At 52.5% G+C, this 15031-nt stretch overlaps 1 protein-coding gene across 1 annotated transcript in view; it reads right to left on the bottom strand.

Moving 5' to 3' along the window:
* Window positions 1-13542, bottom strand: part of CRACDL (CRACD like) — a 95864-nt gene extending 82322 nt beyond the window's left edge. The window contains exon 1 of the mRNA XM_064481867.1: window positions 13421-13542. The gene's annotated coding sequence lies outside the window, so the exon portion shown is untranslated. The remainder of the gene's footprint in view (window positions 1-13420) is intronic.
* Between the last annotated feature and the right edge of the window lie 1489 nt (window positions 13543-15031).

Below are 15031 nucleotides of genomic sequence, written 5' to 3'. Positions count from 1 at the left end.
ATTTTAATACACACCTATTTGATTACTTTAAGGATGACTTTCTTTCTCACATTTTCTGCCATTTATTTCCCTTCTGTGAACGAATTCACATCCTTCACCCAATTTCCTATTGGCAAGCTCATTCATATGAGTTTTTCAATTATTATGTTTACGTAAGAGGGTATTTTTCATGCACGTCGCATAAGGTTTTTTTTCCCCTTCAGTTTATCAACTGATTTTTTATTTTGTTTTGGAGTTTTTTCTTTTGGCATACTGAAGTTTTGGTTCCCCCAATGCACAAACAAAACAATTTTGGCCTTGTGGCTTTTGCCTGTGGTAACACGTCTAGAAAGATGATTCTCATGCCATAATTTCTTAAGTTCTCAGCTAAAGTGAATTTCATGACTTCATTTTTTCATTTAAAATGTTAATCCACATGGAATATATTTTGGGGTTTGACATGACTTAGGAACCTGATGGTTTTCCAGGTGGTTAAATATGAACTAAAGCTATTAACCTCTATTTTCCAGATTTTCTAGTCTGTTCTATGGATAGCCTTTCAATTCCCAGCCAACTCAAAATGTTTAAATTATTATAAATTGATAATATGTTTTCATATCTGATTGGTGATCCACCCAGATTCTGGCTGGAAACGTCATCAAACACATAAATTAATTTGGGAACAATGTAAATACTTAAAATAGCGCTCCCTCTCTGGCAGGAACATGCCAAACACCTTCGTTTACAGAATTTCTCTTCGAGGGTCTCCGGAACAATTTTCTACTGTTCTTCACGCAGGTTCTAAACATCTCTGAGCGTCCTTCCTAGGAATTCCACCTTTGATTCTACCATGAATGGAACAGTTCCCCACCACCTTTCTCGACTTTCTTACAGGCAGAGAGACTGACTGTGCATACTTCCACATGTGGGCCAGGCACCGCTGGTTGCAAAGCCTTGGCTGTGCGGTCACCCGCGCCGGCCCCCAGGGCTGTGACCACTAAAAGGCGCCAGTGCTTTCCTCCCGAGTCCCCTCCCTTCAACTCCTCTGCCTTCTGCAGCCCTCCGCGTGGTCCGCATCCTGTCCCATGCACACCAGACCCTTCCTCCAACTCCAGAGAGGTGCCTCTCCCCAGGCGGCCCTGGCTGTAGAAATGGCATTCTACTTTACGATAAGCCATTTACCGCCGGAGCCCTGTCAGGTGATGCTGGATGGCCGGGCCCAACGCCCGGAACCCTGCCCCAATCACAGTGCGGTGCACCTGGCGGTGGCAAATGTGTGCTGACAGAGTGGATGAAGGAAGCTGGGAACGTGCACCCCAGGGGCAGAGAAGCCAAAAGGAAAACTTTTCCAGGAAGACAGGGAGGCCCACAGGGCCGAGGACAAAGGAGCGTCTGTGCCTCTTTGCGGCGGACACAGTGCCGGCCAGCCCAGCCCTGGGCGCCTGGAATCTCCCCAGACCAGGTCTTGGGATCCTCCCTCCCGCGAGTCTTGGAAATCAGATCCATCCCACCACGGCCCAGACACGCTCAGGTGAAGGCCAAGGCTCTCCACCCCGGCCACACAGCAGATTCACCAGCAAAGCTTGTTAAACACAAACTACGGTCCCACCCAGACCTCCTGAGTCAGCCCGGGGGGTGAGGCCAGGGCGGCTGCAAGCGGGGCTGACACCAGGCCAAGTCCAGCCCAGGCAAGCGCGCCTCCATCTCCCAGCCTCCCCTGAACGAGGCCACGTCGACAAGCAGAGGAGACGGGAGCAACACTCGATGTGTCTGGAGGCCAGGCACCAGACTCTGAAGGCCCCTGACAAGTATCACCTAATTCCCTGAGCAAACTCAGTGTAGTATCGCCCCAACTTCCAGACGAGGAAACACATTCAATGGCGTACATCTCACCGCCAAGTGACCAGGCCGGGACTAGGGCCAAAAAGTACCTCTTAACCAAGAAATCGACCTTTTCTGGCTTTGCCAAGACTCTGAAGGGCCTAAGCGTCACAAGCAGCTCTCCCTCCCAGTGATGCCTGAGCTGCAGGCACCCAAGCACTTGGTCCTGAGCCTGCGAAACAAGGGCTGTTTGCCTTCACTGAATAGGCTCCAGCCAAGGTTGGGGGTGGGGGTCCTTTCGGGGTCCCTGATTTTCCGCAGCCCCATTCTGCACACCACATGGGTAAGCCCCACCACGAAGTGGTCCCTCCCTGCCCTGGGTCATCCCCACCTCTATGACTTGGCTCAGAGCCTCTGTCACACTCCCAGCCAGGGCTGCATCGTGACATTCTGGGACCCTAGGCATTTCTGCCTTCCTCTACTTGAAAAAAAATTTTTAAATATGTTTTACAATTGCATTTATATAAAAATAAAAATATTATTGTATATTAAAACTTCTTTTTAACCTAGGTAGGGTCCAGGGAGAGGAGTGGGGTCCAGGTAGAGGAGTGGGGTCCAGGATGCTTCATGGTCCTTAACTGGCTAAGACACCCTGTGTTTTCTAATGCCAAAGCTCTACAACACTGTGACACTTCAGACTTTTTGGAAGCAATGCAGTGGCTGATGCAGCGATTGCTTTTTAAAAATACATCCAGAATGAGAGAAAACTTAACAGCAATTCATAATCGGAATTTTGGTGTTATTTAATCTATATCTTTTACATTTGTCTTCATGTTTGATTACCTCTTTTAGACAATTTTCTCTTAATTCATATGTTTTCCTTTTTATAATGATTTTTGTCCCTTAATTTTGTGCATTTCTTTCTTTTTTTTAAGACAATTTTATTTTATTATTTTTTAAAATTTTAATGGAGGGACTGGGGATTGAACTCAGGACTTTGTACATGCTAAGCATGCACTTTACCACTGAGCCACACAATATGTTTTCTTTTAATTAAAGTATTTTTGTCCTAAAAGAAAATTGGGGGAGTAGAAAATTACACTTTCATAGCTGGAGTGAAGACTCATCCACTGCAGAAGCCTCATGATCCCGAGCACCCTCTGGTGGAAGCTACTAAAATTGCAAGCAAAGTGCCCAGGAGGAGAACGCAAACCACAGAAGGGCATATCCACGTCTTTGAAAGGCTACAAATATGAAATCTCTAAACGCAGATCCTTAGTTCTCTACATGTGACTCCCTGAAAGACAAGCGTTAGCGGTAAATGGCATCACTATCATGTCACATACAGGTAATTATTTTTAAATAAGCGTAGGTGTGATTAATAACATACGTCATCTAGATGAGCCTCAAAAGTCATAGTGTCTTTTTGTTTCCATACAGTTTCCTCACTGATATTCGGATATATTGAAAATACAATTGCTGTCGTGTGAAAGGTTTCCCTAATTGTTCAGTGTTACAAAGGGGGCCTCCTACTCAGAGAGACCAGGAACCCTGGCTTTAGGGGAGAACTGACAGCCCTTAGGAGACCACACACCGCAGCAGGCCATCCTGGATGTTGTGTCTTGAAGTGAATTCAGACGGCAATTCCGCTTTGGTTGACAGTGTGAGCTTAAACTGCAACTTTGCACAAAAGAATATACGTCCCCGAGAAGAGCAAAGAATGCTGTAATAGCGTGTTGCTATCACAACAGAAGTGTTTATCCAGGAACTGGGGAGAAACAAGAACAGATGATGTTTGAGAAGTATCTGCTCCTTCAGCTAATCACGCCGGCACACGGTGAACAATTCACTTAGACTCACCCCGTGAAGCCAGAAAGACTCAGGACGCAGCCACCTTTGTGCCACCCAACTGCTGACCTGGTGCCAAGGCAGGGTCCCAGCAGCGGGAGCTCTGGACCCCATCCCCTACCTCCAGGGCTTCAGGTGACCACCTCCCTCTCTGCCTGCCTAGCTGTCCTCAGATGGGGACAGCGACATTGCTTTCATCTCCTAAGCTTCTGTTTCCTCACCTCCAAACAGGGATAACTGTTTCTACTCTCTGAGGTTATTCCGAGAATTGGTGGGATCCTGTATCCTTAAGTACCTGATGGTGCCTGGAACACAGAACACGCTCAGCCAGCCGGGGCTGCAGTCCGACCCCCTCACTGCACCCCTTCGGTTTTTACTGTCACAGACGGCACGTCACAGGCACTAGTATCCCAGTCAGTCCACATAACAACCCTCGGAGGTGGGGACCAGTGCCGTCCCCACTTTCCAGACGGGGAACTGGGGCACTGAGAGGTCACGTGGCTGGAGAGTCAGGCTTTGCACCCAGAGCTCCCAGTCACGAAGCCTTATTCAATTCTAACTAGGGATGTTTTAACAAAAAAAGAGAGAGAGAGGTAGAGGTAAGTCAGGCTTAATAACAATAACACATCCTTTCTAATTCTCTCCTGTGTACATGCCGCGGAGTGATTTGCCAAGAATGTTCACTCCCGTTAGGTGAAACCCTTGGGCAAGTTACAAGGACGCTTCTGGGCCATTTCCGAGTTAACAGATCAAGACGGGTTACAAACAGGCCACAAAAGAAGGACATTGGGTTTAAATCCCTACTCCACTGTGTGCTGGTCGTTTAGGTAAGTCTCATAACCACTCTGTGCCTCAGTCTGCTCCTCCATAAAATGGGGCTAAAGACTGTGAGGGACGAAGCGACCCAGGCAGCACCTGGCGTGTTAGCCAGTGAGCCAACAGTGTTTTTTTTCCCAGGGGAAATCACCGCCGGAGAGAACCCGGGGTGAAGCTGGGTCCACAGCTCTGTCGCTCACTGGCTGAGGGGCCCTGGCCAAGTCACTTTACTTCTCTGGGCCTCAGTCTCCTCATCTCTAAAATGCACAGCGTAAGGATCAAATGAGATGCTGAAGATGAACGACCCAAAATGAGGCGAGGTAAAACAGGAGGTAAATCTGGTGATGGGCTCTGACCTCACCTGCTCTCTGGGGCTGGAAAGAGAGTCTTCTAATCGCACACATACTCACACTTTAGTAATTATATTAAAACACAAGACGGGTGGGGGGCGGGGGGGGGAGTTATGCAACAGCAGCCTGGACCAGCCAGTGTTAATGTGCCACACGCAAAATTCAGAATCTCATTTTGTATGGTTAGAAAAGTTCAAAGAAAAACATCTGTGGCTGGGAAAACAATTATTACAGCTTATGTCATAATATACAACCAACGTTCACCCCCCCCTAAAATTAAAGAAAGAGAATTATCTGTTACATAGAAATCACAGAAAGCAGGGCTGTAGAAACCGAAGGTAAATCAGTCAGGATGGAGCCAACACATATCACTTCCTGCTCTTCAGGGAGGAGGGTGTAGCTCAGTGGTAGAGTGTGTGCTTAGCATACAGGAGGTCCTGGGTTCAAGCCCCAGTATCTCCGTTAAGATAAACAAATAGATGAAAGGATAAATAAATAATATAAGTCTAATTACTTTCCTTCCTCAAAGAAAAAGCCTTTTTTAAAAGACATGGGTTCCTCTGACGGACCCTGCTGAATCTATGACCCGCTGGACCCTCCAAGGACTAGTCCCAAGGGCTGTCTCATCCGACCTTGAGTTAGAGGGGGCCGGGCTCCCTCCTCACCCCGCCATCCACCTCAGAGCTTCGAGCTGGGGAGCAGCAGGCTTGCCCATCTCTAAAAGGGGAGCTTGAACCACAAGGGGCAGAGGACCTGCGGAGGGTCAGGAGAGCATGCACCCTCAGGCTGGTGGCTGCCACCCAGAGACCCTGGGATGCTGAAGACACAATCTTTCCTGGAATTCATCCTCAGCAATGCTTTCCTGGAACAACTGAAAATCCAGAAACCGCTCAGAGGGGGAGCTTGGAACTATACAAACACCTGAATTCACACTAATTAAGCACAAATCCTGTTCGAAGAGGCAGAGAGAAATACGGTCGGTAAATTGCCTACTGATCAATTATGGTCCCTGAAAAAAAAGTTAGCGATTAACTTAACAGTGGGCTCCCTCCTGCTTCCACCCACGCCTGACGACCGAGGGCATTCAGTGTGAACACCACACCCCCCGAAAGGGGCAGCAGAACCAAGGCCTCCCCAGCGAGAGAGCAGAGCCAGACACCCACTCCCAGCCCACACCTTCCCGCAAAGGTAGGTCTCTGAGAACCTGATTTTCAAATACATGGTCTGAATAGAAGGCATGTCTGCAGGTGCTATTTGTCTGTGGCTTCACCTTAAGAAACACATAGATACAGATATAGATATATATATATATATTTTTTAACCTATTTGAAGCTCAGGCTGGGAAGCTTCCAATCTGATTTCTAAGGGAGAGCAGGAAGGGGACTGGGGCTCATGTCAAAGGGCTCTGAAGAGGAGACAAATGAAAACCTTATCAAGGAAACGACCTTGACCTTCTCTAGAGGGGACAAAAGACTGACTCTGTGAGGCAGGGACCAGACCCACTGAAGCCATGGTTGAATTCTGGGACTCTCACCTCTGCCTGCATCAAATAGAACATAAAAAGTACAAAATTTGAAGGAAAAAAAAGAGAGAGAGAGAAAGAAAGAAGCTGAAATACAGTTCACCCTACCCAACTTGTTCACTGCATGCTGGAGGCTGGAAATCCAGGACCACACTTCCCGCCTCCATCCTGGCCACACTCCCCACATGGCAGGATTTCCTGTGCCTCTCTGCCAACAGGCACCACCGTGGAGGAATCAGGTTTTCCCATGGGTGGTGGCGGGGGTCCCAGAGCCTCGACCACAGCTCCACAATGGATGCCAAGCAGCAGGTGGGAAGCTCCCTGCAGCGGGTCTGGGGTGGGAGGCAGCTCCCAGCAGGACAGCTCTGTGGTGTTGCTCTGGGTGAGGAGTCATTCCCACAGGTCTGGCTGAGCCTCCACCAATCCTGTTATCCCTGAATTTCCTGCATTAAAACCTCTTCTGCTGACACTAACCAGAGCAAATCCTGAAGAGCATGGATGCTGAAGATGCTGTCGACCAAGATGCATGACATCTTGTTGGTGTGAAAAGAAAAAAAAAGACTTAGGGCCAGACATGTCAAAGGAGGAGGCTTGGACACACACAGGAAACCTACTTAGGAGATAAGACTTCGAAGGAACCAACCAGACAAATGCACAAAAGAGCACCGATGACAATGTTCATTGTTGTAAGGTTGAAAATGACCTAAGCAGATGTCCATCCAGCAGAGGGCTTGGCAGGTGAGCTGGGGCTGACCCCGCCCATGGAATCCCCCGCAGCCGCGAGGAAGAGAATCTAATGAGGTAGGAAAGGGATTCAACCCACACTACCCTTCTTGAAAAGGCAGCCCAGAAAACAACGCAGACGTTACCTTTTTATAATAATATGTACTTGCGTTCATGTATATATTCAGAACAGCACAGACAACGTTTGGAAGGACCCACCCCCAAATGTTACCATCCTGCCCCTGGGTTCGCTGGATGGAAGAGACTGTCTGATACGTGGCCCCTGGCCTCAATCCACCAGAGGGAGGGGACAGCAAAGAGCCGCTGCCTGGAAGGAGCCAACTCACAAGCCTGGTGGGAGCCCCAGACGGTTGGTGGGCCTGCCCTGCACCAGGTTCACTGCCTTCTGGGCCCTCCCCGCCAGCAGGCCTGGTGGAGTCCTGTCCACAGTGGTCCTTCTGCCACTGAGAGACCCCCCAGGGATGCACCAGGGCCCATGAAATGCTCCTAGTACTTTCAATTCTAGAATGTGGCACCAGATAAGCCTTGCTTCCCAGCAGCCCTAGACGCACAGACCCGACTTTGCTAACAGACACCATGAAGCCAAAGTGAGGACCCCTGAGAGGACCTGTCAGAAAACAGGTGACTCAAATCTGCAAAACGTTTTGTGCTTGTACACGAAGAACCCGCTTACACCCAAGCACACACGGGAAATGCTAATCCAAGATGATCTGAAGACCTGGTTTCCAATGGAGCATGTGGCTGACACCCAGCAACCGTCCAAATATACGTGGCCAGGTCTTTTCCCGTGGAAAGGATACCCAGGCACAGAAGGTGAGTCACCAGGTGGGATGGTGCGGCCACCGGGTTCAGATGTCGAGTAGGTGGGACTGACCGCCCGACAAACCCCATCCTCCTCCTCCCCGTCCTCGCTTCCATTAGCAGGGTGAGCACTGCAATGTCGAAGTCACACGACCTCACTGCAGGAGGACCCGTGAGAACGGTCTTGCTACCACTCCCCGGGGAGGGGCAGGGGGAGAAATGATGAATAATGAAGCAGGCGAGCTGATGGAACCTCGGGACCAGGAGTTAGGTATCAAACCCAGGTTAGAATAGCAGGTGCCCGTGGAGACGCCACTTCAGAGCAGCTCCCTGTGTTCCCCACATCGGCTGCAGAGCAGTGAGGGCCCAAGAGACTCAAGTCTGAATCCCCCAGGCCCACCGCACCCACCCCAGCACCCGTCAGGGGCAGAGGTTGTGCCCGGCCACATGGCCACAGACAGGACCAAAGAGTGAGGAGCCGAGACCAGCTTGCACGGGCTTGGAGCAGCGGATGCGGAAAAAACAGCAAGAGGGACGGACGACTCTCGTAAGACACGTTAAGCAGAGATGAAAACGCAGTAAGGAGAGCACGTGTGTATCAGAGAAGGGGCGAAGGACCAACAGACACCTAATACTTAGGAGGCACTAAATATACCCAGGCAGCGGGGCAGTAAATATTCATGATACACTAAATGCTGAAAAGATACTAAACACTCATGATATACTCACACGCAGGAGACTGAACACACAACAGGAACCTAGTGCTGACTGCAATTCGGTTACCCACTGGTTACACCCATCTGGTCCTCTGATCCACGGCTGTACAGCCAGCTCACTGGTGAGCTGTGGATGTCACAGGGCGGAACTGTCCCTACGTCTCACCAGCAGAGTAAATGTGTGTGTCACTGGCCCAGGGCACCTCCCACCTGTGGCCCCGCCTGTGGCCCTGCAGCTCCTACTTGTAACCACAGGAGCAGGGAAGGCTGGAACATGAGAGCTGTGGGTCCCCGGGACCCAGGGGCTGAGGGTCTCCCACTGCCTGGGCCCTCTCCTACCTGTGTGACCTTCCCCATCTCCTTCCCCTGGCTCCTCGCTGCCGCAGTGTGCTTTAAAGTGCATCAAGGTCATCTCCCACCTGACACCCACCTACCGCTAGCTCTGCTCAGAGCCCTAGGTACAGCAGACCTCAGATGTGGAAGGCCCTTTTATTGCTTTAGGGTATTAGGGGGTCCTAATTTGGAATATAACAAATGCCCTTCTGCCTTCTAAGAAAGACAACAGAAAAGTAATAGCTACAAATAATTTATGAAGCATTTTCTCTGCTGATACAGCACCTCAAGTGATGCTTGTGTGAATGTGTGCGTGTGAATCACCACCCCTGTTCTACGGGGTCAGAGGGACTAAGCAGCAGAGCTGAAAGAAGAGCCCTGACTTCCCTCCTCGGCTGGACCACCCACTCTAAGAAAGCAAAGCCCCTCTGGCATTTTCACATCCCACACCCCACATTCAGGGACAGTCATTCTGAGAACAGTTTCTTGGGAAACTGGCACACCTCGGCTAATGCTTCTGTTGTTTCCCAAAGACATGAGAATCTGGGGACAGAAACCATGGGGAGATTGGTGCATGGACCTCAGAGGTGCGGGCAAGGATTCCAGAAGTCCTCAAACTTCATACATTTAAAAGCCAGTCCCACGCACCACGACCAGGAAAAGGCTTGAGTAAATAAATAACGTTCTACACCTTTCAAAAGGCTCTTTTGTAGTTTGTTTCCCCACAGATACCTTAATCATAAAAGAAGTATTTGAGAACCCTTCCTGCCCGGAATCTGTAGGAACAGTGCAAGAGTCCGCACAGTTAGTGGCCAGCACCAGGGAGGGGGCGTGGCCACACCCGGCTGATCATTTCCTGTCAACCTGCTGCTAAATGTGCTGAGCGCTCCCACGGCATCTACTGGTTTGTGACCCAGTGAGCTCAGGATTAGGGGGCACAGCAGGTTAAAGCAACACAGAAAACTCGGGTCACTCCTTAGAATCACAAATATGTCTCTTAAGAACCATTTACCTGACCCAAAAGTTTAAAACAACTTTCCAGATGTAGACAACTCGGAGTAACAGGATTAGATGAGAACTCCTCTGATTTCCTTTCAGCTGGCGGAAAACACGAGGTGTTCAGCATGCTGACCGGGCCTGCCGTCCCATGCACAGATGACACTGCCTGTGCCCAGATTTACAGCGACCCAGACAACGAAAGGGGTAAGCCTGACACCAGGAAGGGGCAGGTCTTAGGTGGGCCCTCGTGGGCAGCCTCCAGTCTCTAGGAATTCAAGAGCTCCTCCCCATGGGAAGTTCTCTTTCCACTCATGTCTGTGTGACCAAGTCTTAATGTTACTTAAAAGTCCCACCTCCTCCAAGAAGCCTTCCCTGACCACTTTCCCTTCCACTCACAGAGTGTGAACAAAACCCAGGGCGTGGGTGTACAGCTTTAGGCTTCATAAAGGCTAATCTTATTCTCCAAATAGTCCTCAAGCACCTGGAAGAATCAATTATGACTTGGATTTTTCCTGCAGCTTTTAGTAAACGCCAAGCACACAGTGGGTCATTCTGATGGTGAAGCAGCAGCAGCATTAATAGGGGATCCTCTGGAAGACACTCATGCACGTGAAACTGGTCCCCTGGGCTGGGCTCAGTGGTGAGCAGGCAGACACCGCCTCTCCTCCCCACCGACCACCAGGCTCTTTTCCCGTTTCCTCCCAGCCCCTGATGTATCTCCAACAGGCCCTACAGCCTTGACAGGCTTTTCCAGGTAATAAGAAGTCCAGTGCACATAAACCAAAAGACGGGGGCTGGGGGAGGGGTCTTCTTGTCCATTTCCCCAGCTCACTCCTCCCTGCCACCTTCCCACCTCATCAGGGTGCATCTGGTTTCTCCAGAGATGGGGGGGGTGGGTTAAGAGAAAAGGATGTATAAATTCCCTTTACGTATCAAGAGCTTTACTCTAAGCCACAACGTTAAGGGAACAGAAGATACAACCGGAGAAGGATTCCTGCCTCACAGGTAGAAAAGGGCTCTTCCAGTACCGGGAGAGAGGGATCCTGAAGGTGAGAGCCCCTGCCCCTCCGCACTCTGCCTGGAGGAGAAGGGATGGTGAGGGAGGGAAGAGAAACCCCTGGGAGGCTGAGGGGGACGCAGAAGACAGGGGGGTCTGTCCTGCCTCCTGCAGTGAACGCTGGAGAGCACTCTGCACAGCAGGTACGGCTGCCTGGGTTGTTCTGCACAAAATGGGCAGGTTCCCAGGGGCCCAGCAGAGACCCAGGGTGTGGGGACCTCAGGGCAAGATGCAGGAGCCAGGTCCCCAGCATGGCTCTCTGCAGCGACCCCGGCTGGACAATTCTCAGTGGAAACAGGAAAAGCAGGCTGGGTGATGAGAAACTCATCAGAGGACAGGAAGAGGCTGCTCTCCCCTACGCCCCAATGTGACCACGACCTGCTCCAGGTGCCCAGAGACCACTCACAGTGAGAAGGGGCCTCCAAGGGTGACCTGGAGAGACAGACTGACTCTGCAGGGACTAAGCTGCTTTAAGCTAGATAGTGACTGAGACAAAATCACTTGAATTAGGCTCAGGAAAATCACAATCATGACCGAGGACTACATATATCAAAAGGAACCAAAGTCATTTGTTTGCGGTGGCGAAATTAAGCTCACTTATTAAAAATTTTGCACACCACAACTTGAGGCTGATGACTTTCACCCTTCCCCAATAACCCAGGGCAGGAAACATCCCCACTCTCCTCGGATTCAAATGCTCCCACAGGGTCTCCATGCAACACGAGCAGAATTTACGAGTGTCTGTGCACAAGGCACATGGCTAAGGTCCAGAGGAAAAGCGGGCAAGCTTGCCAAGGCAAATCCAGGCTCACTGCGCCATCACGGAAAACTTACCCTCCTGGAGAGCCAAGCGCCTTCTCCCCATTCTCTCATGTAACCCCGGGAGCTGGCCAACAGTACTCCCCCTCTGCTGAGTCAAACTGAGACCCAGCAAGACTCAGTGAGCCGCTCAAGATGACCCAGCGGAGTGACAGCTCGAAAAGGACGGCCATCCCTGCGCGTGCCCTACATGCCCGGTCCTGCACAGCGGCGAGATGCTGTGTATTAGCTGCGCAGCACCCAGGGAGGGGCCGCTTTTTTTATTTTATAAATGAGGTACTCAGAGAGGTTAAGAAACTTGACCCGCAGGCAAGTCTAGAACTAGGGGGAGGCAAGCGAGGCACTAGCTTCAGGCACAAAATTGAAGGGGGTACCAAAAGACTCCAAAGATAAATGTTACAATGATCTGTTTGAAAACATGGAAATTAGCACAAAATCCACATTGCCCAAAATATCTCAATTTTAAATAGAGACAGGATCCGCATTACTGATTCTTCCTTCTGCCTTAGGCTCCAATACGGCTCAGCACAGCACCGGGAGCAAAGCCAAGAAACCAACCCGGCTCAACCCTTGTCCACCAGCCCCCAAGGGCAGGGACCCCTGATGCCACTGCCCTGCCTCGGGGTATGTTTCTCCTCACAATTTTGTGACCTCAAAGGACTCTAAGGAGTGACCAGGATGCTCCATCATCCGGTGTGAGCCGGGGGGGGGGGGGTGACTGCGCTCCAGCGAGAGGACCCGGGGTCTAAACAGTCTATCCCGCCCTCACGTGCACGTGTTATGTAAATGAAGGAAGCGTGCAGGCGGGAATAAGGGAGCAGGATATTTTAAGATATCAGTTGGGGAAGGTGTGGGGTGGGTTCTCGCAGCTGCTTGTCTCTTGATGGATTTCTGGCTCGAAATTTGGTACTTAGCAGTGACACCATGCCAGGTGCCACCTGTACCTGCGCTCGGCCAGTCCAAACGGTGGCACTCCTTTCCACTTTGCATGGCAAAAGCCAACACTTCGTTGGTAACGACTACATTTTAGTTACTACTTAAGCTCCGATCGCCTGTTCACCTCACATTAAAGCCCTCCCTGTTACGAAGCGTCTGTTCAACACGTATCTGTTGATTAGAAATTTGAACGTTTCTTAGCTTAAGCCCAGAATCTCTCACGGATGGCCTGTCGTGAAACCCTAAAACCTGTACAACAAATAAACCATTACCTGAAGCAGAAGGAAAACAGTTAATGACTTGGTCCACTATTTTCTCTGCCGTGGCCTTCGGGGGCAGAAGGCGCACAGACTTCGTCTGCTAACAGCCTACACCCGGCTTTCTCCCTCTTCTATTTTCTCAACGCCATCAATGGCCGGTTCGCCTCACAATTCAAAGTAAAGTCCGGCAAAGTGAGCACAGGGAAACTTCGGGCACTTGCGGGAGCGCGTCCGGCTGGTCTCGGCGCCCGGCCCCGCGCCGCCCCGAGAGGCGGCCTCCGGGAGGGCGCCCGGTCCCGTCCGCCGTCCGAGAGGCACCTGGCGGCCCGCGCCCCGCGCCCCCACACCCAGCCGCCCGGCCCCGGCCCACGCGCGGGTCCCCGCCCCCCACTACACCCCCCGCCCCCACTGCCCTGTACCTGCACCGGAGCGCCGCCCGCCCCGCGAGGCGCCGGAGGCTCGGTCTGCCGGGTGGGGGTGGGTGGCGGGGCTGCGGTCACCGCCCGAGGCCACGCGGACGCCGGACCCGCACGCGGCGCAGCAGGTGGCCGCCCCGCCTCGCCGCCGCCCGCTCGGGGTGCCGAGACCAGGACGCGGGCGCGGGCACGACCCTCCGGCGCCGGCCCTCGCCCGGCCTGGGCGCGCGCTCCCCGCCCCGGGCGCGCCGGCTCGGCTCGGCTGCTCGCGGCTCGGCGGGGGCGGCCGGCGCTCCGCTCGCTCGCTCGCTCGCCCGCCGCGCGCACCTCCCCCGCGGCGCGCCGCTCCCGCAGCCTCCGGGCCGAGTCGGGGCGCGAGCTCGTGGGGGAGGCGCCGGCGGGCGGCGGGGCGCGGGCCCGGCTGCCCGCGGGGACCCCCTCCCCCCTCCCCCATCCTCCCCACCCTCCGCACCCCGCGGCGGCGCTGTCGGGGCTCCGGGCCCGGCCGCCCCTCCTGCGCGGGGCCGGGGTCCGCGGGAGGACCCGACGGCCCGGAGCACGAGGCGCCCCCGCCGCAGGGGATGTGGCCCCAACTCCAGCCTTGACCTCCGGGGTCATCTGGGGGCTCTGCGGCCCGACGGCGCAGGGCTAGGGGTGCTCGGGATCCCCCTCGCCAAGCCGGCGGCTAGAGGGCCGGGGCACGAGTTGGGTCAGGGGGGCGTCGTGGGTGGGAACTGTGCATCGAAATAAAAGTAAAAGTTGTTTGTTTTAATAACTATGTGGGTCCGGAGCGTTTCCAGGCTAATTAGGGAAGCTGCCGCCCTATCTTGGGGTGAATCATTGTTGTGACACTGCGAGTGTGGGAAGAAAGGCCCTTGAAGGCTTCTCAGCCTCTCTGGCTCCCCTTCTTTTCCTTTAGAGACGGGCTGGGCCATTTCAGGAAAGCGTCTTAGCAAATGTGCCGGCCTTGGGTGAATCTATCAGGGAGCTGACTCCTCGGCCTGCACAGCCCGGGCGCCCCCACCCCAACCACCTGCCTCAAGAGCGGGGAGGGAAGATGCACGTGAACTGTGGCTCGCAGGGAAGCGAGGCCACGCCAGCTGAACCCCGAGAAACTTTCATACCAGCTAGAAGAGATCAAGAGAGCGACACTCGAGTGACACTCGACATCTGAGGATCAGCGATGTTGGAGCTGTTAGGTGGGGACCCCCCGGAATCTGTGCCACATCCTGGGGTGGTGGGTCTGATGATTCTTCCATGCAGACACTGAGGACTGGAGAAACCCGCGTTTCTACCAATACCTACAGCAGAGCCAGGGTAGAACCCTGGAAGGGGACCTTTCCACCTCTGGCTTTAAACGGGATCAAAATCCCAAATAGAAGAATCCCAGGCAGGGAGAAGCTACAGACAGATCACAGTTACTTGATCATATAAAGAGAAGTTTATTTTTTAAAATATTTTAATAATCCCTTTGGCACAAGCTCTTCTCTTAAAAGCCCCTTTTGCCCTTGAGCACTTTACATTCCCTGTGTGAAAGGAACAAAAATATATTGTGAGTCTATAGACCCCCAGGTTAATAACCTGTACTCACCATGGGCAGGTGACCCATGACAG

Source organism: Camelus dromedarius, chromosome 33, assembly GCF_036321535.1.
Source record: "Camelus dromedarius isolate mCamDro1 chromosome 33, mCamDro1.pat, whole genome shotgun sequence".
In the NCBI taxonomy this organism is placed as follows: domain Eukaryota; kingdom Metazoa; phylum Chordata; class Mammalia; order Artiodactyla; family Camelidae; genus Camelus; species Camelus dromedarius.
The sequence above is the reverse complement of the archived record's forward strand: the minus strand, read 5'-3'. Positions and strand labels throughout refer to the sequence as shown.